The sequence below is a fragment of the Arachis hypogaea genome, chromosome 3, assembly GCF_003086295.3.
Source record: "Arachis hypogaea cultivar Tifrunner chromosome 3, arahy.Tifrunner.gnm2.J5K5, whole genome shotgun sequence".
Lineage (NCBI taxonomy): Eukaryota > Viridiplantae > Streptophyta > Magnoliopsida > Fabales > Fabaceae > Arachis > Arachis hypogaea.
In genome coordinates, this window is record NC_092038.1 from 76,094,805 (window position 1) to 76,118,425 (window position 23,621).

The 23,621-nt window shown below is 40.0% G+C and overlaps 2 non-coding genes across 2 annotated transcripts; both read left to right on the forward strand.

Moving 5' to 3' along the window:
• Window positions 1-4,324: 4,324 nt before the first annotated feature.
• LOC112793276 (small nucleolar RNA R71) lies at window positions 4,325-4,432 on the forward strand. Its single transcript, XR_003197977.1, has one exon. It is a non-coding gene; the product is annotated as a small nucleolar RNA R71 (small nucleolar RNA).
• Window positions 4,433-20,010: 15,578 nt separating this feature from the next.
• LOC112793028 (small nucleolar RNA R71) lies at window positions 20,011-20,114 on the forward strand. Its single transcript, XR_003197739.1, has one exon. It is a non-coding gene; the product is annotated as a small nucleolar RNA R71 (small nucleolar RNA).
• The last annotated feature ends 3,507 nt before the right edge of the window (window positions 20,115-23,621 follow it).

The window sequence follows — 23,621 nt, forward strand, 5'->3', positions numbered from 1 at the left end:
TCGCTGTTCATCTCCTCAATTCCTTGTGTTCCTTCCATGTTTGTAGGCTTCCTCTCCATTCCTTACGCCATTCCTGCCCTATGAAGCCTGAAACACTTAACACACAGATCACGATATCGAATAGTACGAAAGAAAATAAAAATATACAATTAAAAGGTCTTTAGGAAGCAAGTTTTCAATCATAGAATATTTTTAGGAAGGAATTGAAAATACATGCAAATCATATGAATATGTGGGTGAAGACTTGATAAAACCTCACAATTAAACACAATTTAAATCATAAAATAGTGGTTTATCACTTAAACATTAGCATGTCGTCATGCTAAGTTGAAGGAGATAAATATGAATGAATAGGGACATGTAAGACTTATGCAATGCAATGCAACCTATATATATATATATATATATATGAATTCAACTATATGATTTAGTCCATATGATTGAAAATAAATAAGTTCTCTAAGACAAAGCATGGAGCAGATTCCACTAATTCAAATCATCTAGTAAAAGCAAGTAAATTTGTAAGAAGATAGCCCGTGAAAGCAGGGAACACAGGATCGAGCATTAAACCCTTACTGTTGGTGCGTGTGCACTCTAATCTTCTCTAGTATATGGGGTAATCACTCTATCCTTCTCTAATCATGCTTTCAAATTTTTGTTTTTCACCTAACCAATCAACAATCTTAAAGTGCCAATGCAAACATCATGAGGTCTTTTCATGGTTATAATGGGGCTAAGGTAAGGGTGAGGGTCTACATATGGCTAAGTGAGCTTATACATTGAATCTTTAATTAACCTAAGCTCTCACCTAACATACATATACTCTATATAATTTCAACATTCATACTTAGTTACCCAGAATTTCCCTTTCACATTCCATACTCATGCATCAACCTTTATTTTAATTTTATCATATGTGCATTGATTATTGAACTTTGACTTATTTACTAAAATAACTATTTTTTTATTTTTTATTTTTTACATAACTTATCAATGCTCATAGATTTGTAATTTTTCTTTTATGATTTCACATGAATAGGTACCCAAATTCCTCTTATTTTATCACGACATATTCCCCTATTACCCTTTGTTCCCACAATTTTCCCATACTCAATTAACACACTATTTCTATCTTAAGATAACCAAAGATTCAATTGGGGTATTTAATTGTTTTTCTACTTAAGGCTAGTAATGTGGTAAAATGTAGAACAAATGGGATTAAAATGGCTCAAAGTGGCTAACAAAAGTAATTAAAAGGGTAGGCTTATTTGGGGTAAGTGAGCTAAACAAGAAATGTCCTCAACATATGCATGCACATAACACATTAACAATGGACATATAGGATAAAACAAAATTCAGATTACAATCATAGAGAAGTAGACACACAAGAAAAAGATATTTATGGTTAAATAGTGTAACCATGTATTTAGGCTCAAAATCGTACAGGTTGTGTGTTTTTAGCTTGAAAACCATGTTCCAATTTCAATTTCAAACAAATTTAACATAAATATTTTGATTTAAATTAGTGAAATTTTCAAAAAAATATGGTCTTAAACGAAACTTATCATCTTTTCAATCAGGTAGAACATGCATGCAATTAACCTACTACTATGCAATCTATCCTATTATAAAGAAAAAAAATTGGTGTTAGGGGAAAAAATTACCTCCGGAAGTCAGGTACTGACCGACCTCTCTACACTTAAGGCTTTGCACCGTCCTTGGTGCCATCTGTCAGGAACAAGGGGGGCTGGTGGCAGTATCTCCACAGTCGGGATCGTTATGGCTCCCTGTGCTGGTAAAAGAAGTAGAGTCCAGAGTATCTGGGTCCTCGTCAGGTCTGTGGTTGCCTGTGAGTAGCTCCTTGAGGTATTTGAATCAGTGCTGGTTGCGGCACTCTCGTAGCTTCGCCTTCTGTTCTAGCCGGTCTAACCTCTCCAGTATTTGATGGAGCAATTGACTTGGTGTGGAAGGGGGAACGTTTGTAGCTTGTTTTGCGGACTGACTGGTAGTGGCTGTTGGTGGCCTGAGATACTTTCCGTGAGGGACGTACTGATCATCCTGTGGAAGTATGGCCTTGGTGTCCCCAGCTCTGTAGGAGACTCCGGTTGATGAGACAAGATTTGAGATCAAGGCAGGAAAAGGAAGGTTTCCCGCAATTTGTACGTGTCTTATGGCATTCCTGATGTATCTCAGTAGATTTAGAGGTTGGTCTGTGAGGATGCACCATAGAAGGACGACCATGTTTACAGTGAATGAGGACTTATGAGTGCTCAAAAAGACGTAATGGGACATAATCTGTGCCCATACGCGAGCCTCCAAGGTGAGTGCGGAAGCCGATATTTGGTGCACGAAATTGTGATCAATACTTTTCACAAATCAAATAATCCCCAGTAATGAATCCAAAAACTTGGTGTTCAATACCATGGCATAAACACAACTTCGCACAACTAACCAGCAAGTGTACTGGCGTTTAAACGCTAGTAGGTTCTTCCTCCAGGTGTGCTGTTTTTCTTTCTGTTTTTGCTTTTTCAATTGATTTTGTGACTTCTCATGATCATCAACCTACAACATTGGGTTGCCTCCCAACAAGCGCTTCTTTAATGTCAGTAGCTTGACAGAGGGCTCTCATGGAGCCTCACAGATACTCAAAGCAATGTTGGAACCTCCCAACACCAAACTTAGAGTTTGAATGTGGGGGTTCAACACCAAACTTAGAAGTTGGTTGTGGCCTCCCAACACCAAACTTAGAGTTTGACTGTGGGGGCTCTGTTTGGCTCTGTTTTGAGAGAAGCTCTTCATGCTTCCTCTCCATGGTGACAGAGGGATATCCTTGAGCCTTAAACACAAAGGATTCTTCATTCACTTGAATGATCAATTCTCCTCTATCAACCTCAATCACAGCCTTTGCTGTGGCTAGGAAGGGTCTGCCAAGGATGATGGATTCATCCATGCATTTCCCAGTCTCTAGGACTATAAAATCAACAAGGATGTAATGGTCTTCAACTTTTACCAGAACATCCTCTACAAGTCCATAAGCTTGTTTTCTTGAGTTGTCTGCCATCTCTAGTGAGATTTTTGCAGCTTGTACCTCAAAGATCCCTAGCTTCTCCATTACAGAGAGAGGCATGAGGTTTACACTTGACCCTAGGTCACATAAGGCCTTCTTGAAGGTCATGGTGCCAATGGTACAAGGTATTGAGAACTTCCCAGGATCCTGTCTCTTTTGAGGCAGTTTCTACCTAGACAAGTCATCCAGTTCTTTGGTGAGCAAAGGGGGTTCATCCTCCCAAGTCTCATTTCCAAATAACTTGTCATTTGGCTTCATGATTGCTCCAAGGTATTTAGCAACTTGCTCTTTAGTGACATACTCATCCTCTTCAGAGGAAGAATACTCATCAGAGCTCATGAATGGCAGAAGTAAGACCAATGGAATCTCTATGGTCTCATTTTGAGCCTCAGATTCCCATGGTTCCTCATTAGGGAACTCATTGGAGGCCAGTGGACGTCCATTGAGGTCTTCCTCATTGGCGTTCACTGCCTCTTCCTCCTCTCCAAATTCGGCCATGTTGATGGCTTTACACTCTCCTTTTGGATTTTCTTCTGTATTGCTTGGGAGAGTACTAGGAGGGAGTTCAGTAATTTCCTTACTCAGCTGACCCACTTGTCCCTCCAAATTTCTAATGGAAGACCTTGTTTTAGTCATGAAACTTTGAGTGGTTTTGATTAGATCAGAGACCATGGTTGCTAAGTCAGAGTGGTTCTGCTTAGAATTCTCTGTCTGTTGCTGAGAAGATGATGGAAAAGGCTTGCTATTGCTAAACCTGTTTCTTCCACCATTATTATTGTTGAAACCTTGTTGAGGTCTCTGTTGATCCTTCCATGAAATATTTGGATGATTTCTCCATGAAGGATTATAGGTGTTTCCATAGGGTTCTCCCATGTAATTCACCTCTTCCATTGAAGGGTTCTTAGGATCATAAGCTTCTTCTTCAGATGAAGCTTCCTTAGTACTACCTGGTGCATTTTGCATTCCAGACAGACTTTGAGAAATCATATTGACTTGTTGAGTCAATATTTTGTTCTGAGCCAATATGGCATTCAGAGTGTCAATCTCAAGAACTCCTTTCTTCTTATTAGTCCCATTATTCACAGGATTCCTTTCAGAAGTGTACATGAATTGGTTATTTGCAACCATTTCAATTAGTTCTTGAGCTTCTGTAGGCGTCTTCTTCAGATGAAGAGATCCTCCAGCAGAGCTATCCAAAGACATCTTGGACAGTTCAGAGAGACCATCATAGAAAATACCTATGATGCTCCATTTAGAAAGCATATCAGATGGACACTTTCTAATTAATTGTTTGTATCTTTCCCAAGCTTCATAGAGGGATTCTCCTTCCTTCTGTCTGAAGGTTTGGACTTCCACTCTAAGCTTACTCAATTTTTTGAGGTGGAAAGAACTTTGCCAAGAAGGCATTGACTAGCTTTTTCCAAGAGTTCAGGCTTTCTTTAGGTTGTGAGTCCAACCATGTCCTAGCTCTGTCTCTTACAGCAAAAGGGAATAGCATAAGTCTATAGACCTCAGGGTCAACCCCATTAGTCTTGACAGTATCACAAATTTGCAAGAATTCAGCTAAAAACTGATGATGATCTTCCAATGGAAGTCCATGGAACTTGCAATTCTGTTGCATTAGAGAAACTAATTGAGGCTTAAGCTCAAAGTTGTTTGCTCTAATGGCAGGGATAGAGATGCTTCTCCCATAGAAGTCGGGAGTAGGTGCAGTAAAGTCACCCAGCACCTTCCTTGCATTGTTGGCATTGTTGTTGTTTTCGGCTGCCATGGGTTCTTCTTCTTTGAAGATTTCTGTTAGGTCCTCTACAGAGAGTTGTGCCTTAGCTTCTCTTAGTTTTCGCTTCAAGGTCCTTTCAGGTTTAGGATCAGCCTCAACAAGAATGCTTTTGTCTTTGCTCCTGCTCATATGAAAGAGAAGAAAACAAGAAAATGTGGAATCCTCTATGTCACAGTATAGAGATTCCTTGAGGTGTCAGAGGAAAAGAAAATTAGAAGGCAGAAGTAGAAAATTTGAACTTATCAAAGAAGATGGAGTTCGAATTTTGCATCAAGGAATAGTGTTAGTCCATAAATAGAAGGATATGAGAAGAAGGGAAGTAATTTTCGAAAATTGAGTAGAAGATTTTGAAAACATTTTGAAAAAAAAACACTAATTGATTTTCGAAAATAAAAGTGGGAAAGAAATCAAGTGATTTTTGAAAAAGAATTTGAAATTAGAAATCAAAAAGATTTGATTGAAAGCTATTTTGAAAAAGATGTTGTTAAGAAGATATGATTAGTTTTAAAAAGATGTGATTGAGAAGATATGATTTGAAAAACATTTTAAAAAGATTTGATTTTAAAAATTAATGACTTGGCTATCAAGAAAAGATATGATTCAAACATTAAACCTTTCTCAACAGAAAAGGCAACATACTTGAAATGTTGAATCAAATCATTAATTGATAGCAAGTATCTTTAAAAATGGAAAGAAATTGATTTTGAAAAAGATTTGATTGAAAAGATATGATTTGAAAAAGATTTGATTTTAAAAAATTTTGAAAACCTGAAAAAAATTGCATTGAAAACAGAATCTTCCCTCTTGTGCCATCCTGGCGTTAAACGCCCAAAAAACTACCCTTTTGGGCGTTAAACGCCCAGCCAGGCACCCTGGCTGGCGTTTAAACGCCAGTCTGTCTTCTTCACTGGGCATTTTGAACGCCCAGCTTTTTCTGTATAATTCCTCTGCAGTATGTTCTGAATCTTCAATTCTCTGTATTATTGACTTGAAAAGACACAAATTGAAAATATTTTTTGATTTTTAATAATTAAGAATAATCAAAATGCAACTGAAATCAAATAACAATGCATGCAAGACACCAAACTTAGCAGTTTGTATACTACTGACACTAATGAGAATGCATATGAGACACATAAACACTCAAGTCAAGAGAATTTAAAAACCAGAGCAATGAAATCATCAAAAACAACTTGAAGATTAATGAAGACACATGCATGAATGCAAAAAGAACAGAAACATGCAATTGACACCAAACTTAAAATGAAACACTAGACTCAAACAAGAAATATTTTTGGATTTTATGATTTTGTAATTTTTTTTTGGATTTTTCGAAACTAAAGTGGAAAAAGGTATCAAAATTCTTAATGAGAATTCCAGGAATCATGCAATGTTTAGTCTAAGACTCCGGTCCAGGAATTAGACATGGCTTCACAGCCAGCCAAGCTTTCAAAGAAAGCTTCGGTCCAAAACACTAGACATGGCCAATGGCCAGCCAAGCCTTAGCAGATCACTGCTCCAACAGCAAGATTGATAGAAATCAACAAGCTCTTGTGATGATAAGTTGAAACCTCGGTCCAATGAAATTAGACATGGCTTCACAGCCAGCCAGACTTCAACAGATCATCATGAAACACTAGAATTCATCTTCAAGAATTCTGAAAAAAAAATACCTAATCTAAGCAACAAGATGAACCGTTAGTTGTCCAAACTCGAACAATCCCCGGCAACGGCGCCAAAAACTTGGTGCACGAAATTGTGATCAATACTTTTCTCAAATCAAATAATCCCCAGTAATGAATCCAAAAACTTGGTGTTCAATACCATGGCATAAACACAACTTCGCATAACTAACCAGCAAGTATACTGGGTCGTCCAAGTAATAAACCTTACGCGAGTAAGGGTCGATCCCACAGAGATTGTTGGTATGAAGCAAGCTATGGTCACCTTGTAAATCTTAGTCAGGCAAACTCAAATGGATATGGGTGATATACGAATAAAACATAAAGATAAAGATAGAGATACTTATGTAATTCATTGGTGGGAATTTCAGATAAGCGTATGAAGATGCTTGGTCCCTTCCGTCTCTCTGCTTTCCTAATGTCTTCATCCAATCCTTCTTACTCCTTTCCATGGCAAGCTTATGCAAGGGTTTCACCGTTGTCAGTGGCTACCTCCCATCCTCTCAGTGGAAATGTTCAACGCACCCTGTCACGGCACGGCTATCCATCTGTCGGTTCTCAATCAGGCCAGAATAGAATCCAGTGATTCTTTTGCGTCTGTCACTAACGCCCCGCCCTCAGGAGTTTGAAGCTCGTCACAGTCATTCAATCATTGAATCCTACTCAGAATACCACAGACAAGGTTAGACCTTCCGGATTCTCTTGAATGCCGCCATCAGTTCTAGCCTATACCACGAAGACTCTGATCTCACGGAATGGCTGGCTCGGTTATCAGGCGAGCGCTCGGTTGTCAGGCGATCAACCATGCATCGTGTATCAGGAATCCAAGAGATATCCACCCAATCTAAGGTAGAACGGAGGTGGTTGTCAGGCACACGTTCATAGGTGAGAATGATGATGAGTGTCACGGATCATCACATTCATCAAGTTGAAGAACAAGTGGTATCTTAGAACAAGAACAAGCGGAATTGAATAGAAGAATAATAGTAATTGCATTAATACTCGAGGTACAGCAGAGCTCCACACCTTAATCTATGGTGTGTAGAAACTCCACCGTTGAAAATACATAAGAACAAGGTCTAGGCATGGCCGAATGGCCAGCCTCCCAATGATCAAAAGATCTAAAGATCAAAAGATTCCAAAGATCCGAAGATTCAAATACAATAGTAAAAGGTCCTACTTATAGAAAACTAGTAGCCTAGGGTTTACAGATATGAGTAAATGACATAAAAATCCACTTCCGGGCCCACTTGGTGTGTGCTTGGGCTGAGCATTGAAGCATTTTCGTGTAGAGACTCTTCTTGGAGTTAAACGCTAGCTTTTATGCCAGTTTGGGCGTTTAACTCCCACTTTGGTGCCAGTTCCGGCGTTTAACGCTGGGAATTCTGAGGGTGACTTTGAACGCCGGTTTGGGCCATCAAATCTTGGGAAAAGTATGGACTATCATATATTGCTGGAAAGCCCAGGATGTCTACGTTCCAACGCCGTTGAGAGCGCGCCAATTGGGCTTCTGTAGCTTTAGAAAATCCACTTCGAGTGCAGGGAGATCAGAATCCAACAGCATCTGCAGTCCTTTTTAGTCTCTGAATCAGATTTTTGCTCAAGTCCCTCAATTTCAGCCAGAAAATACCTGAAATCACAGAAAAACACACAAACTCATAGTAAAGTCCAGAAAAGTGAATTTTAACTAAAAACTAATAAAAATATACTAAAAACTAACTAGATCATACTAAAAACATACTAAAAACAATGCCAAAAAGCGTACAAATTATCCGCTCATCAATATTCCCTTAGGACAGGAACGATAGTATCCAAAAATCCATCTGCTGTTAGGTTGTGCGATAACTCTGAGAACAGCGTCCCAGTCAAATTTGTACGTCTGGCGCTTGAGTGTGGCTTCTTGAAATGCGTCCATTCCTTCTAGAGTAGGGGAAAGATCTAAGGCTCGCTGAATGGCCTCTTCTGTATTGGGGACTTGCTTCTGATGGACATAAACAGACTGCAAGGTCGGCAGGTGGAAATTGGTGTAGAACTCAACTACCCAAGAAAGATTAACCTGCTGTGGCTATTTCGGTAGGAATCTCCAGTGTCTTTGTGCAAGTCACGGCTCCACAAATTTGGCAATACGAGGCGGAAGGATAAGAAGGTGTTCCTTGTTGTAATTTCGAGCTGTCAGAATGGGGAACATCTACTCACAGTAGCGATTGGGAAATCATGCAGTGTCCTTTGCTGGGAAGGCTTTCTCCTTTTCATCGACCTTTATAATCCTTTTAATTCTTTTTGTTGAGGGTTTAACTGCAGTTGAAGATGGCTCGGCCACTAACGCTCTTTTTGTTCCTCTCCTTGCTGTGGATTTGGGAGTAGCTTTTTCCTTGCCTTTCTTGGCGGCCATCCTGAAAGTGAACGAGTAAAGACATGAACATTTCAAGGGTTATAGCAAGGAAAAGAATGGGAAAGGTGGTAATCAATGCACAGGAAGGAATAATGATGTTAACACATGGGTCATGACTACATGTGAAAAATCAACAACGGAAATATAGCAAGTACATGTGATGACAGTTAAATGCAAGGTGTTTATTGGCATCCTGGCAAGGGCATGAGTAGCATAGATCAAGCATTCAATGTCCAAGTTAGATTACCAAGTCTTCCAAACTAACAATATGTTTGTAATAATAATTATATAAAAATTAATAAAATAGAAAAAAGGATTTTGTGAAAAGCAAGCATTTAGAGTAGTAGATTAAAAAAAATCCAAAAATAGTGCACAATGCCATATGGGCATTTTTACAAACACATAGCATGCATGTTAAATAAGGTATGGAAAGTATTAAATTGAATATGCAAGTAACCCTATAAAAATAATATATAACTGTTAAACAAGTCCTAAACAATCCACAAGCAACATATAAAAATAATGACCCAAATAAATCTCCAATACGAATAGTAGGAAAAAGAAAGAAAAAGAAAACATGGATAGGGAAAGTAGAAGAGAAAGAAAAAGAAAACATGAAAATAAGAAGAAGAATGAAAAAGTAGGGAGGGAAGAAGAGAAGAAAAACCTTGATAATGGTGATGAGAAAGAGGGAGTAGGAGGGAGGAAGAAGGGAGAAGGAAGAAGGGGGGAAAGTAGGATTGGGATAAGAAAAGATAAGATAATCTAACATATTTGAATGAGTTGGGCGGCGTAAGCGACGCGGACGCGTGGGTCACGCGGTCGCGTGGACAACCCTTGAATGAGGTGACGCGGATGCGTCGGTCACGCGGACGCGTGACATGATTTGTGCTAGTGGCACGAGGGCAGCTTCGCGCTCGCACAACTCTATGTGTTAAACATGTTTTGCCAAATTTCACGATGACGCGGTCGCGTGGTTGACACGATCGCATGGATGGACAAATTATGAAAATGGCACGGTCGCGTGGGGCACACATTCACGCGGCAGGGCTTGTGCAGCTAGCACAGGTTCAGCCCAGCTCCAGTGCAACTCACTGCCATACACCATTTTACGTCAAATTGCAGAGCCACGCGTTCGTGTGGTTGACGCGGACGCGTGGGGAGGCCATTTTACAAATGACGCGATTGCGTCATCCACACGGCCGCGTGGGTCAAATGGTGCCAGGGGCATGCCTCCAGCCACACTCCTACGTAACTCTCTGTTTCTTTTCTTCAATGTTGTGAAGGCACTATGACGCAAGCGCGTCAACGACGCCGGCGCGTCGCATGCCTTTATCCCCCTTTTTTTTTTGCACTATGCAATATGCAGATGAGATGCAAAATATAGGCATTAGTACTGAGAAGAATTATTGACGAAGGAAATTAAGGAGAGGGGAAGGAACGATCATACCATGGTGGGTTGTCTCCCACCCAGCACTTTGCTTTAATGTCCTTAAGTTGGACGCTCCACTAGCTCAGTCGTCTGCTGTAGGTGGATCTTCCAAGAGGAAGATCTCCAATTCCTGGTTTCTCGCCATCTTTTCGCCATGCAATAACTTTAAGCGATGTCCATTGAATTTAATAAGTTCAAAGCTTGAAGGATGGCTCAAGTGAAAGACTCCGTATGGTTCCACCCTCTCTACTCGATAGGGACCATCCCATCTGGATCTCAGCTTGCCTGGCATGAGCCGCATTCTGGAGTTGTAAAGGAGGGCTAAGTCCCCAGGTTGGAATTCTCTTCGCTTGATGTTCTTGTCATGCACAGCCTTCACTTTCTCTTTATACAGCCTGGAGTTTTCATAAGCTTCTAAGCGAAGGTTCTCTAATTCTTGCAATTGTAACTTCTGTTCAGCTCTGGCTCTCTCATAGTCCATGTTACATTCCTTTACCGCCCAGAAGGCTTTGTGTTCTAACTCAACTGGAAGATGACAGGCCTTTCCATAAACTAAGTGGAAAGGACTCATCCTAATCGGTGTCTTGTATGCTGTCTGATATGCCCAAACCGCGTCTTGGAGCCTGGTGCTCCAGTCCTTTCTATAAGGCTTGCCTATCTTTTGCAGTATGCACTTTATCTTCCTGTTAGACACCTCTGCTTGCCCATTAGTCTGGGGGTGATAGGCTGTTGATACCTTATGAATTATCCCATGCCTCTTTAGTAAACCTGTTAGTCTCTTGTTACAAAAGTGAGTGCCTTGATCGCTCATTGATGAGCGGATATTTTATACGCTTTTTGGGGGTAATTTCATGTAGATTTTAGCATGTTTTAATTAGTTTTTAGTAGAATATTATTAGTTTTTAGGCAAAAATAATATTTCTGGACTTTACTATGAGTTTGTGTGTTTTTCTGTGATTTAAGGTATTTTCTGGCTGAAATTGAGGGAGCTGAGCAAAAATCTGAGTTAGGCTGAAAAAGGACTGCTGATGCTGTTGGATTCTGACCTCCCTGCACTCGAAATGGATTTTCTGGAGCTACAGGAGTCCAATTGGCGCGATCTTAACGGCGTTGGAAAGTAGACATCCAGGGCTTTCCAGCAATATATAATAGTCCATACTTTGCGTGAAGATAGATGACGTAAACTGGCGTTCAACGCCAGTATCATGCTGCTGTCTGGCGTCCAGCGCCAGAAACAGGTTACAAGCTGGAGTTCAACGCCAGAAACAGGTTACAACCTGGCGTTGAACGCCCAAAACAGCCCCAGGCACGTGAGAAGCTTAAGTCTCAGTCCCAGCACATACCAAGTGGGCCCCAGAAGTGGATTTCTGCACTATCTATCATAGTTTACTCATTTTCTGTAAACCTAGGTTACTAGTTTACTATTTAAACAACTTTTAGAGATTTACTTTGCACCGGATGACATTTTCAGATATGAATTTTATACACTTTGATGGCATGAGTCTCTAAACTCCATTATTGGGGGTGAGGAGCTCTGCAGCGTCTTGATGAATTAATGCAATTGTTTCTATTTCTCCATTCAAACGTGTGTGTTCCTATCTAAGATGTTCATTCGTGCTTAATTATGAAGAAGGTGATGATCTGTGACACTCATCACCTTCCTCAGATCCATGAACGTGTGCCTGACAACCACCTCCGTTCTACATCAGATTGAATGAGCTTCTCTTAGATTCCTTAATCAGAATCTTCGTGGTATAAGCTAGAAGTGATGGTGGTTACTCTTGAGGATCTGGAAAGTCTAAACCTTGTCTGCGGTATTCCGAGTAGGATTCAAGGATTAAATGGCTGTGACGAGCTTCAAACTCGCGATTGCTGGGCGTGATGACAAACGCAAAAGGATCAATGGATCCTATTCCAACATGATCGAGAACCAACAGCTGATTAGCCGTGCTGTGACAGAGCATCTGGACCGTTTTCACTGAGAGGGTGGGAGGTAGCCACTGACAATGGTGACACCCTACATACAGCTTGCCATAGAAGGAACTTTGTACTTTTCCATGGATGGAATATTACATTACAGAAATTCAGAAGACAAAGCATCTCCAAAACTCCAACATATTCTCCATTACTGCATTACAAGTAATTAATTCACGCTCTTTTATTTTTCTAATAATTCCAATAGATAATTTTAATTGATATCCTGACTAAGAATAATAAAATAAACATAGCTTGCTTCAAACCAATAATCTCCGTGGGACCGACCCTTACTCACGTGAGGTATTACTTGGATGACCCAGTGCACTTGCTGGTTAGTGGTACGAGATCATAAGAAATTTTGATTTTGATATTGGGATTAAGATTTCGTGCACCACTCATTCTCGTGGTGATCCAAAGCGACAAATAATATGGTTTCTAACAAAGGAAACAACAGTGTTAGCATCATCAGTATAGGTAGGAATTTCTTCCACCCATTTAGAAACATAATCTACAGCTAACAGTATATAAAGGTGGCCATTAGAATTTGGAAATGGACCCATGAAGTCAATGCCCCAAACATAAAAAATTTCATAGAAAAGCATAATTTGTTGAGGCATTTCATCCCTCTGGGATATATTACCAAATCTTTGGCATGGAGGACAAGATTTACAAAGGTCAGCAGCATCTTTAAAAAGAGTAGGCCACCAGAATCCACAGTCTAAAACTTTTCTAGTAGTTCATTGAGGGCCAAAATGTCTTCCACTCTCAGATGAGTGGCAGGCCTCTAAAATGGACTGGAATTCTGGTTGAGGTACACACCGTCTAATTACCTGGTCAGCACCACACCTCCATAGATATGGATGTCCCATACATAGTATTTGGACTCGCTTTTCAGCTTGTCTCTCTGATGCTTAGTAAAATCGGGAGGAAAAGTGTGGCTAACTAGATAATTAGCTACAGGTGCATACCAAGGAACTACATCAGATACTACCTATAAGCTATCAAATAGGAAATTATCATTGATAGGAATGGATTCATCTTTAATGTGCTTAAGGCGACTCAAGTGGTCGGCCACTAAATTTTGGTTACCACTCCTATCTTTAATTTCCAGGTCAAATTCTTGCAGCAGTAGCATCCAACGTATTAGCCTTGGTTTAGACTCTTTTTTTGCTAATAAATATTTGAGAGCTGCATGGTCTGAGTACACTACTACTTTAGTACCAAGTAAATAGGCTTGGAATTTATCCAGAGCAAAAACAATAGCTAGAAGCTCTTTTTCAGTAGTAGTGTAATTAGATTGAGCAGCATCTAAAGTTTTAGATGCATAAGCAATTACAAAAGGGTCGTTACCTTCATGTTGAGCTAGCGCTGCTCCTACTGCATGATTGGAGGCGTCACACATGATTTCAAATGGTTGGCTCCAGTCTAGTCTCCTCACAATCGGAGCTTGAGTCAAGGCGGTCTTTAGCTTATCGAACGCTTGTTTGCAATCCTCATTGAACTCGAACTCAATGTCTTTCTGCAGTAGTCTGGATAAGGGTAATGCGACCTTACTGAAGTCCTTAATGAATCTCCTGTAAAAACCTGCGTGGCCAAGGAACGAATGGACTTCCCTCACAGAGGAGGGGTAAGGTAAACTAGAAATAACATCCACCTTTGCTAGGTCTACAGAGATACCAGTATCAGAAACAACATGTCCTAGAACAATGCCTTGTTTCACCATAAAATGACACTTTTCAAAATTTAAAACAAGGTTTAAACTAACACACCTGTCCAATACTCTAGATAAACTATCCAAGAAAAGGCTAAATGAATCACTATATACGCTAAAGTCATCCATTAAAACTTCCATACAGGTCTCCATGAGATTAGCGAAAAGACTCATCATACACCTTTGGAAAGTAGCTAGTGCATTGCATAAGCCAAAGGGCATTTGTTTATAAGCATAAGTCCCAAAAGGACATGTAAAAGTAGTCTTTTCTTGATCTTCAGGAGCTATATGGATTTGAAAATAACTTGTATAACCATCTAGAAAGTAGTAATGAGATTTACCTGACAGGCGATCAAGCATCTGATCAATGAATGTCAAGGGATAATGATCCTTGCGAGTGGATTGGTTGAGACGCCTGTAGTCAATGCAAACTCTCCATGCGTTTTGCACTCTGGTTGTTAAAAGTTCTCCTTGCTCATTCCTTATTATTGTGACTCCAGACTTCTTGGGCACCACTTGTACTGGACTGACCCATTCGCTATCTGAAATGGGATAAATGATATCTGCTTCAAGTAGTCTGGTTACTTCCTTCTTGACAACTTCTAAGATGGTGGGATTCAATCTTCTCTGAGGTTGACGGACAGGCTTTTCTCCTTCTTCTAAGAATATTCTATGCTCACAAACTTGAGGGCTGATGCCTACTATATCCACCAAGCTCCATCCAATTGCTTTCTTATGCATCCTCAATATACTAAGTAGTTGTTCTTCTTGTTGGGAAGTGAGCTCCCTTGCAATGATAACTGGAAACTTCTGCTTGTCCTCAAGGTATGCATACTTGAGGTGTGGAGGAAGTGGCTTTAATTCCATTTTCCGCTCATGGTTTGGTTCTGGATTATCTGGAGCTGGTGAAAATGGTAATGAATCTTCAGTATGTTCAGAGGGTGTCCCTACACTTGGATCGTGCTCCATGTGGTTCTCTTCCGTCTCTTTCTGGTGAGTTGCAGCTATAATTTCGTCAATGATGTCACATTGGAATATGGAGTGATCTTTTGGGGGGTGCTGCATAGCTTCATCCAGATTGAAGCTCACTGTTCTGCCATCTATCTCAAAGGAATAGGTTCCTGAAAAGGCATCCAGCTTGAATTTTGAGGTTTTCAAAACTGGTCTTCCAAGCAGGATTGACGAAGGCCTCCCTGAGTCATTTTGGGGCATCTCCAAGATATAGAAGTCAATGGGAAACGTGAGCCCCTTAATGCTCAATAACACATCTTCAGCAATTCCAACCACTGTGATAATGCTTTTATCTGCTAACACAAAACGAGCTGCCGAACTTTTTAAGGGAGGGAGCCTTAAAGCATTATATATAGACAAGGGGATCAACAATGCCGAGCTTACCTTATACGTGAAATAGTTCTTTCAATCTTAGGGTCAAATACTGGCAAGCTTGGATCAGGAAGTGAACGCGTCATTCAATGAAAGAAACATGCAGCTCATAGTAGCAAAATAAAAAGAAAAATGCAATTAAATAAATTCCAATCAATAAATTAGCACACTATTGCAACTCCCTGGCAACAGCACCAAAAATTGTTGTAGGCGGAAATTGGCAGATTAAGAATTAATTAGAAAAATGGCATTGCAAGTACAGTTCTTAACCGGCGAAAATCCACTTATCACTTTAGAAAAGAGTTGTCACAAATTTTAGAAATAAAATACTGGGAGTATGAGTCCCAGGTCGTCTCCCAATGAGTTGCAGAAAAATGTGCTATTTTATCAATCAGAGGTTTTCCAAATGGGTTTTGAGTTTGAGGTATAGAAAATTAAATTAGAGAATTTATATGATTTAAATAAAAATCTTGACCGGGAGAAGATTAATTGGAAGTTCTATCCTTGTTGGAATTTTTTCAAGATCAATTAATAATTAGTAATAATTAGTCATTGTTTTCATTTAGTCAACCCTCAACGAATGAAGGAAAGTCAAATTAAAAGTCAACTTCTATTCACAAGTCCTAATCCTCTCCCTTGGGAAGGATTAGAGTTAGTGACTAACAAGCCAACCAACAATGAACCAATTACAATTGAACTCTTGAGTATTCCAACTCAAGGTTCTCCTTCTGATCAACTCCCAATCAAGTTGGGGAACTACTCCATCATCATAAATATTAACTTCACAAAATTAATGGGGAAAATAAAAAGAGACATAACAAACAATTATCAAAGAGATTAAGTAAAAGTAAAAATAGTCTTGTATTAATGAATTCTGAAAATAATCCAATATCCACTCTGGACAAATTAAGAATATGGAAGAGTAAATGAAAAGTAAATAACAGACTATAATGACCAGTTCCGGAGGTAGACTCTTCTCAATAGCCAAAGCCAAAAAATCTTCAAATCCTAAATTATAAATGTCAAAAGAGAAACCTAGGGGAGGAGTAAAATCAGATCTAAAAACTAGAAATTATGGGGAATGAATTTTTTATTTGTCTCTGCATGTTCCCTGGCTCTAATCTGTGTTTTTGGGCCGAACACAGGGTTGAAACACACCCAGAATCTATACCAGCGACTTCTGTAATTCTGCAGATCGCACACGTCACGCGACCGCGTCGTCCACGTGTTTGTGTCACTCAGCGTTTCTCGTGCCACGCGTGCGCGTCGTCCACGCATTCGCGTCACTCGTGCAGCTTCTAATCCACGCGGTCGCGTCAGGCATGCGAGCGCGTCACTGTGATTTCCTCCATTTCGCGCGATCGCGTGAGCCATGCACCCGCGTCACTTCTCGCTGGTCATCTCCTCAATTCCTTGTCTTCCTTCCATTTTTGTAGGCTTCCTCTCCATTCCTTATGCCATTCCTGCCCTATGAAGCCTGAAACACTTAACACACAGCTCACGACATCGAATGGTACGAAAGAAAATAAAAATATATAATTAAAAGGTCTTTAGGAAGCAAGTTTTCAATCATAGAATATTTTTAGGAAGGAATTGTAAATACATGCAAATCATATGAATAAGTGGGTGAAGACTTGATAAAACCACACAATTAAACACAATATAAATCATAAAATAGTGGTTTATCAATCAAACATAAGGAGATTGCTTAAGGGCTTGGCTATCTTTGAAAAATCTTTAATAAATCTTCTGTAAAAGCCAGCATGCCCCAAAAAGCTCCTAATTGCCTTGACATCACTCGGTGGAGGTAATTTTTCAATTAGCTCCAACTTAGCTCTGTCTACCTCAATGGCTTGGTTAGAAACTTTATGGCCAAGGACTATTCCGTCTGTCACCATAAAGTGGCATTTTTCCCAATTCAAGACCAGATTGGTCTCTTGACATCTTTTTAAAACCAAGGCAAGATTGTTTAGGCAATTAGGAAAGGAATATCTGAATACTGAAAAGTCATCCATGAAGACTTCAATGAACTTCTCTATCATATCTGAGAAGATAGAAAGCATGCAGCGCTGAAAGGTTTCAGGTGCATTACATAGCCCAAATGGCATGCGCCTGTAGGCAAACACCCCATATGGGCAAGTAAATGATGTTTTCTTCTGGTCTCTTGGATCAACCACTATTTGTTTATATCCTGAATAACCATCTAGAAAATAATAATATGTGTGTCCTGCAAGTCTTTCCAGCATCTGGTCCATGAAGTGATGTGGGAAGTGATATTTTCTTGTGGCTTCATTGAGTTTTCTGTAATCAATACACATCCTTCATCCTGTGACAGTTCTTGTAGGGATTAGCTCATTCCTTTCATTGGGTACCACAGTGATTCCTCCTTTCTTGGGGACCACATGGATGGGGCTGACCCATAGGCTATTCGAAATTGGGTAGATTACTCCTCCCTGCCATAGCTTCATGACTTTCTTCTGTACCACCTCCTTCATAACTGGATTCAGCCTTCTTTGGGGTTGAATGGACTATTTTTCATCATCTTCCAATAATATCTTTTGCATGCATATGGCCGAACTGATTCCTTTCAGGTCAACAAGTGTCCATCCAATGGCATCTTTATGCTTTTGTAAGACTTGAAGTAATTCATCCTCTTGTTCTTGTCTGAGGGCTGAGTTTATGATCACTGGATAGCTTTCATTCTCTTCTAAATATGCATACTTGAGAGTGGGTGGCAGTGCCTTTAGTTCAAGTTTGGGTGCTTCTTTTCTTTCATCATTCTCCTCGAGTATGCTCTGAACATGAATTTCAGCTGTTGCAGCCTCTTCGCTTGATGCTGATTCCTCCTCTTCTGTTAACCCCTCAAGTTCTTCTTCTTTAAAAATCTCTTGTTCTACAGCATCCACTGAGTCCAACCTCATACATTCTCCCAATGAGTCTTGTGGGTAACTCATGGCCTTGAACACATTGAATATAATTTTCTCCTCATGTAGTCTAAGGATAAGTTCACCCTTTTGGACATCAATGATGGCTCCGACAGTGGCTAAGAATAGCCTTCCTAAGATGATAGAGGTTTTGGCTCCTTCCTCCATATCCAACACTACAAAGTCTGCTGGAAAGATAAAGTCACCTACCTTCACCAACAAGTCTTCTACTATTCCGTGAGGAAGCTTGAATGATTGGTCTGCCAGTTGCAGGGCCATTCTTGTAAGCTTGGCCTCCTCAATCTTCATTTTCCTCATCATTGCTAAGGACATCAAATTTATACTAGCTCCTAAATCACATAAGGCCTTTTCCACTGTGATTTCCCCTATGATACAAGGAATTTGGAAGCTCACAGGATCCTTTAATTTTTTGGGCAATTTGTGCTGGATGATGGCACTGTATTCCTCGGTGAGTACCACAGTCTCATTGTTCTTCCAGCTTCTCTTCTTGGTCATCAACTCCTTTAAGAACTTGGCATAGAGCGGCATTTGCTCTATTGCTTCAGCAAAGGGTATGTTAATCTGTAATTTCTTGAAGATTTCCAGGAATCTTGAGAATTGGCCGTCCTCTCCCTTCTTCTTCAATTGTTGAGGGTATGGGGCTTTTGGAAAGTATCGCTTCAGCACCTCTCACTCTTGATGTGAATTAGGAGTGGAGACTTGAACTTCCTCTTGTCCTTTTTCTTTTTCATCCGAGCTCTTCTCTTGTGGTTTCTTGTAGGTCTCCTTCAATTCCCTCCCATTTCTGAGGGTGATAACCTGACACTACTCCCTTGGAGTTAAATTAGTATTGCTGTGAATGTTGTGGCCAAGGGCTTGCTTGAATAAGTAGCCAATTTGTGTTTCAAGTTTCTTGATGGCAGCATCTTGATTTTGCATATTGGATCACACATTTTCCCGGAATGCTTTTCTGTCTTGAACTTCCTTACATATACCTTCAAGTAAAGTCTCAATTTTGAAGAGTCTATCTTCGGTTGGTGATGGTGGGTTGAGGTTAGGAGGTTGAGAGTGGTCATGTTGGTTTTGATATGGATGTTGAGAAGGGTGATTAGGTGGGTGTTGCTATGATCTCTGTGAGGGATGTTGGTGAGTTGCATTGTTGTTGGGATTGTGGTTGTGGCATCTCTGGTCGTGGCCTTGGTCTTGTTGGTTTCCCCACCCAAAATTAGGGTGGTTTCTCCATCCAAAATTATAAGTTTTGGAGTATGGATCATGGGTCTGCCTAGGTAAGTTTCCAACATAGTTGGCTTGTTCTCAGTCACCTTCTTCTCTTGTATTCACTCCTTCTTGAGATGGTGATGAAGTGATGACTGCTGCAACTTGGTTCTCTTCCATCTTCTTAGTAAGATTGGCTAACTGCTTGGTGATCATCTTGTTTTGAGCCAGCAGTGCATCCATGTGGTTCAGCTCCATCACTCCTCGAGTGTTGCTCTTTTCAGAAGCATAGAAGTAGTCATTCTCAGCTACAGTCTCAATGCATCTATGGCTTCTTCAATGGTCTTTTTCTTGTTTAGAGAACCCCCTGATGAATGGTCTACGGCCTTCTTTGATTCGTAAGAAAGACCTTCATAGAAATTGTGTAGTTGAACCCATTCATTGAACATGTCCGGTGGGCACCTTCTTGTTAAGTCCTTAAATCTCTCCCATGCCTCATAGAAAGTTTCACCATCTTGTTGCCTGAAGGTTTGTACCTCAGCTCTCAACCTGTTGATTCTTTGAGGAGGGTAGAATCTCGTCAAAAATTTGTTCACCACATCTTCCCAATTTGTTAAGCTCTCCTTCGGAAAGGATTCTAGCCATTTAGATGCTTTGTCCCTGAGTGAAAAAGGGAACAAAAGCAGTTTATAGACATCCGGAAGGACACCGTTAGACTTTACAGTGTCACATATTCTTAGGAAGGTGGTTAGATGTTGATTGGGGTCTTCTTGGGCACTTCCTTCGAATGAACAGTTGTTCTAGAAAAGGGTGATAAGCTGTGGTTTTAATTCAAAGTTATTGGCATGTATGGTTGGCTTTTGGATACTACTTCCACAATTTCCTGTTTTGGATTGATGTAAGATCCTAGAACTCTTCTCTCTTGCCTAGCATGATTTACAGGGCCTTCTCTAGCATGGTTGTGAGCTTCTTCTTCATGGTTGTTTTCCAGGTTCTCCTCCATGTTTGTTTCAAAGTACTCCTCCTCTTCCTCAACACCAACGACTCTTTTCCCTCTTCTTTCCCTCCTTAATCTAAGGAAGGTCCTCTAAGGTTCTGAATCAAAGGAAGTTGAAGCTCCACTGCTTCTCCCTTTCATACAACTAACAGAGCATACAACAAGAAATAAAATGAAGAGATTATTCTTGTTAGAGTGGTTGTTAGTGTGAGTGGTGCAATTTATCAAACAGTTAGTGGATTAGTGAGAAAAATTGTAAATAACAACAAAAGAAAAACATGTTACAACATGGCGTTTAACTCCATAAAGAAGCCTATGCATGTGTAAAGCTCAAGCTCAGCCCAAGCACACACCAAAGTGGGCCCCGGAAGTGGATTTCTGCATTTAGACTTATTTCTGTAAACCCTAGTAACTAGTCTAGTATAAATAGGACATTTTACTATTGTATTAGACATCTTGGTATCTATCTTCGAACGTGTAGTTCTTAGACTTTGGGGCTGGCCATTCGGCCATTCCTGGACCATTTTCACTTATGTATTTTCAACGGTGGAGTTTCTACACACCATAGATTAAGGGTGTGGAGCTCTGCTGTACCTCAAGTTTTAATGCAATTACTACTATTTTCTATTCAATTCAGCTTATTCTTGTTCTAAGATATTCGTTGCATTTCAACATGATGAATGTGATGATCCGTGACACTCATCATCATTCTCACCTATGAATGCGTGACTGACAACTACTTCTTTTCTACCTTAGAACGAGCGAGTATCTCTTGGATTCCTTAATTAGAGTCTTCGTGGTATAAGCTATAATTATTGGCGGTCACTCTTGAGAATCCAGAAAGTCTAAACCTTGTCTGTGGTATTCCGAGTAGGATTCAGGGATTGAATGACTATAACGAGCTTGAAACTCGTGATTGTTGGGTGTAGTGACAGACACAAAAGAATCAATGGATTCTATTCCGACATGATCGAGAACCGACGAATGATTAGCCGTGCTGTGACAAGAGCATTTGGACCATTTTCACTGAGAGGATGGGAAGTAGCCATTGACAACGGTGATGCCCTACATACAGCTTGCCATGGAAAGGAGTATGAAGGATTGAAGGAAGGCAATAGGAAGGCAGAGATTCAACAGGAACAAAGCATCTCCATACACTTATCTGAAATTCCCACCAATGATTTACATAAGTATCTCTATCTTTATTTTATGCTTTATTTTTTATTATTTTTGAAAAACTTTATAACCATTATAATTTGCCTGACTAAGATTTACAAGATGACTATAGCTTGCTTCATACCAACAATCTCCGTGGGATCGACCCTTACTCACGTAAGGTTTATTACTTGGACGACCCAGTGCACTTGCTGGTTAGTTGTGCGAAGTTGTGAAGAATGTGAGTGAACCATAATAGTGTGCATCAAGTTAATGCTACTAATGTGAGCTATTAACGTGGAGAATGGAGAGAATGGGAAGTTAGTGGTGAAGTTAACACCACTAACATGATCGAAGGCCAAGGAAGCCCATGTTAGTGGCCATGTTAATGCCACTAACGTGAGTCGTTAACGTGGAGAATGGAGAGCATGGGAAGTTATAGGTGAAGTTAAGATCACTAACTTGATCAAAGGCCATGGAAGCCCACGTTAGTGGCCACGTTAATCATACTAATGGCCTGACTAACGTGAATGCTGCCCAACTTAAACTCCTCCAGCAAGCTGAGCAAAGCCCAATGAGTTAGTTAAATGCTTCAACTGAGGCCAAGGGCCCACATTCAGAGACTTGCAGACTCAACTGAGGATCAGAGAAGTAGTATATAAATGGGGACTTTTGAGGATTGAGACCTGGGGGATCCAGGATTGTAAACACCCAGAATTTACTTTTCTCTATATTTAGTTTACTTTCAATGCAACTTACATTTCCATTTTCCATTTTCAGAGCCATGATCAACTAAACCCCACTTCATTGGGAGAGGGAGCTCTGTTGTAATTCAATGTATCAATCATAGTTCTTCTTCTTCTTTTAATTCTCTTTGATTTGCTTGAAAGCTTTCGATCTTCATCCAATTAAACAATTGTCTCGGAAGAGAAATTATTCATACTTGGATTTCCTCTGAGCGTTGGAAGAGGAATAAGGAAATCATGCTAGAAATATTTTCTCATGTTGGACTAGGTTGGGGGTTTGATGGATATAGTGACATATAATCCTACCGATGCTTTGATCTAGAAAAACATGTGGTATAATCCGTTATCTCACATCATCTCTTCCCATGAGTAATTAGATCAAGGAATTGGGCAATTCTTCAAGCTTAGATAGATTGAATTACCAAGGAATTGGGATTCAATCACCTAAAATTTCCAAGAGATCAATGAGTTGCATAGATCGAGGAAGAGATGAGAATGAACTTGATCCGGAGAATACAATATTGATGCATGGAAACTTGTCTCTCAACAAATTTTCCTTCGGCAAGTATACCGAATTATCGTCAAGTAAAAATTCACTATAGAGTGAGGTCGAATCCCACAAGGATTGATTGGTCAAGCAACTTTAGTTAGAAGAAAAGGCTAGTTGAGCTAAACAGGATTTAGATTGAGATGCAGAAATTTAAATGACTAGAAAGTAAATAGCAGAAATTAAAGTGCAGAATCTTAAATGGGGAATTGGGTAGTGCTCATAAAAGTAAATGGCAGAAACTAAAGAGAATGGGTAAGATCAGAAATGGGGGGAATCATTGGGTTTAGGAGATGTTGCAATTCTCCGGATCAAGCTCATTCTCATCTATTCCTCAATCAATGCATTCATTGATCTCCTTGGCAATCTTAAGCAATTGAATCCCAATTCCTTGGTAATTCAATCTCTCAAATCTTGATCAATAGCCAATTCCTTGGTCAATTACTCATGAGAAGAGATGAAGTATGGTCACTGATTATACCACATACATTTCCCAATTCAAGTATTGAGGGGATTATAGTCACATATCTATCCCAACCCAAATTGGTCCAGCATGAAAAAGCAATTCTAGCATGAAGAGATCCAATTATGGAGAGTTTCTTTTCCAAGGTTC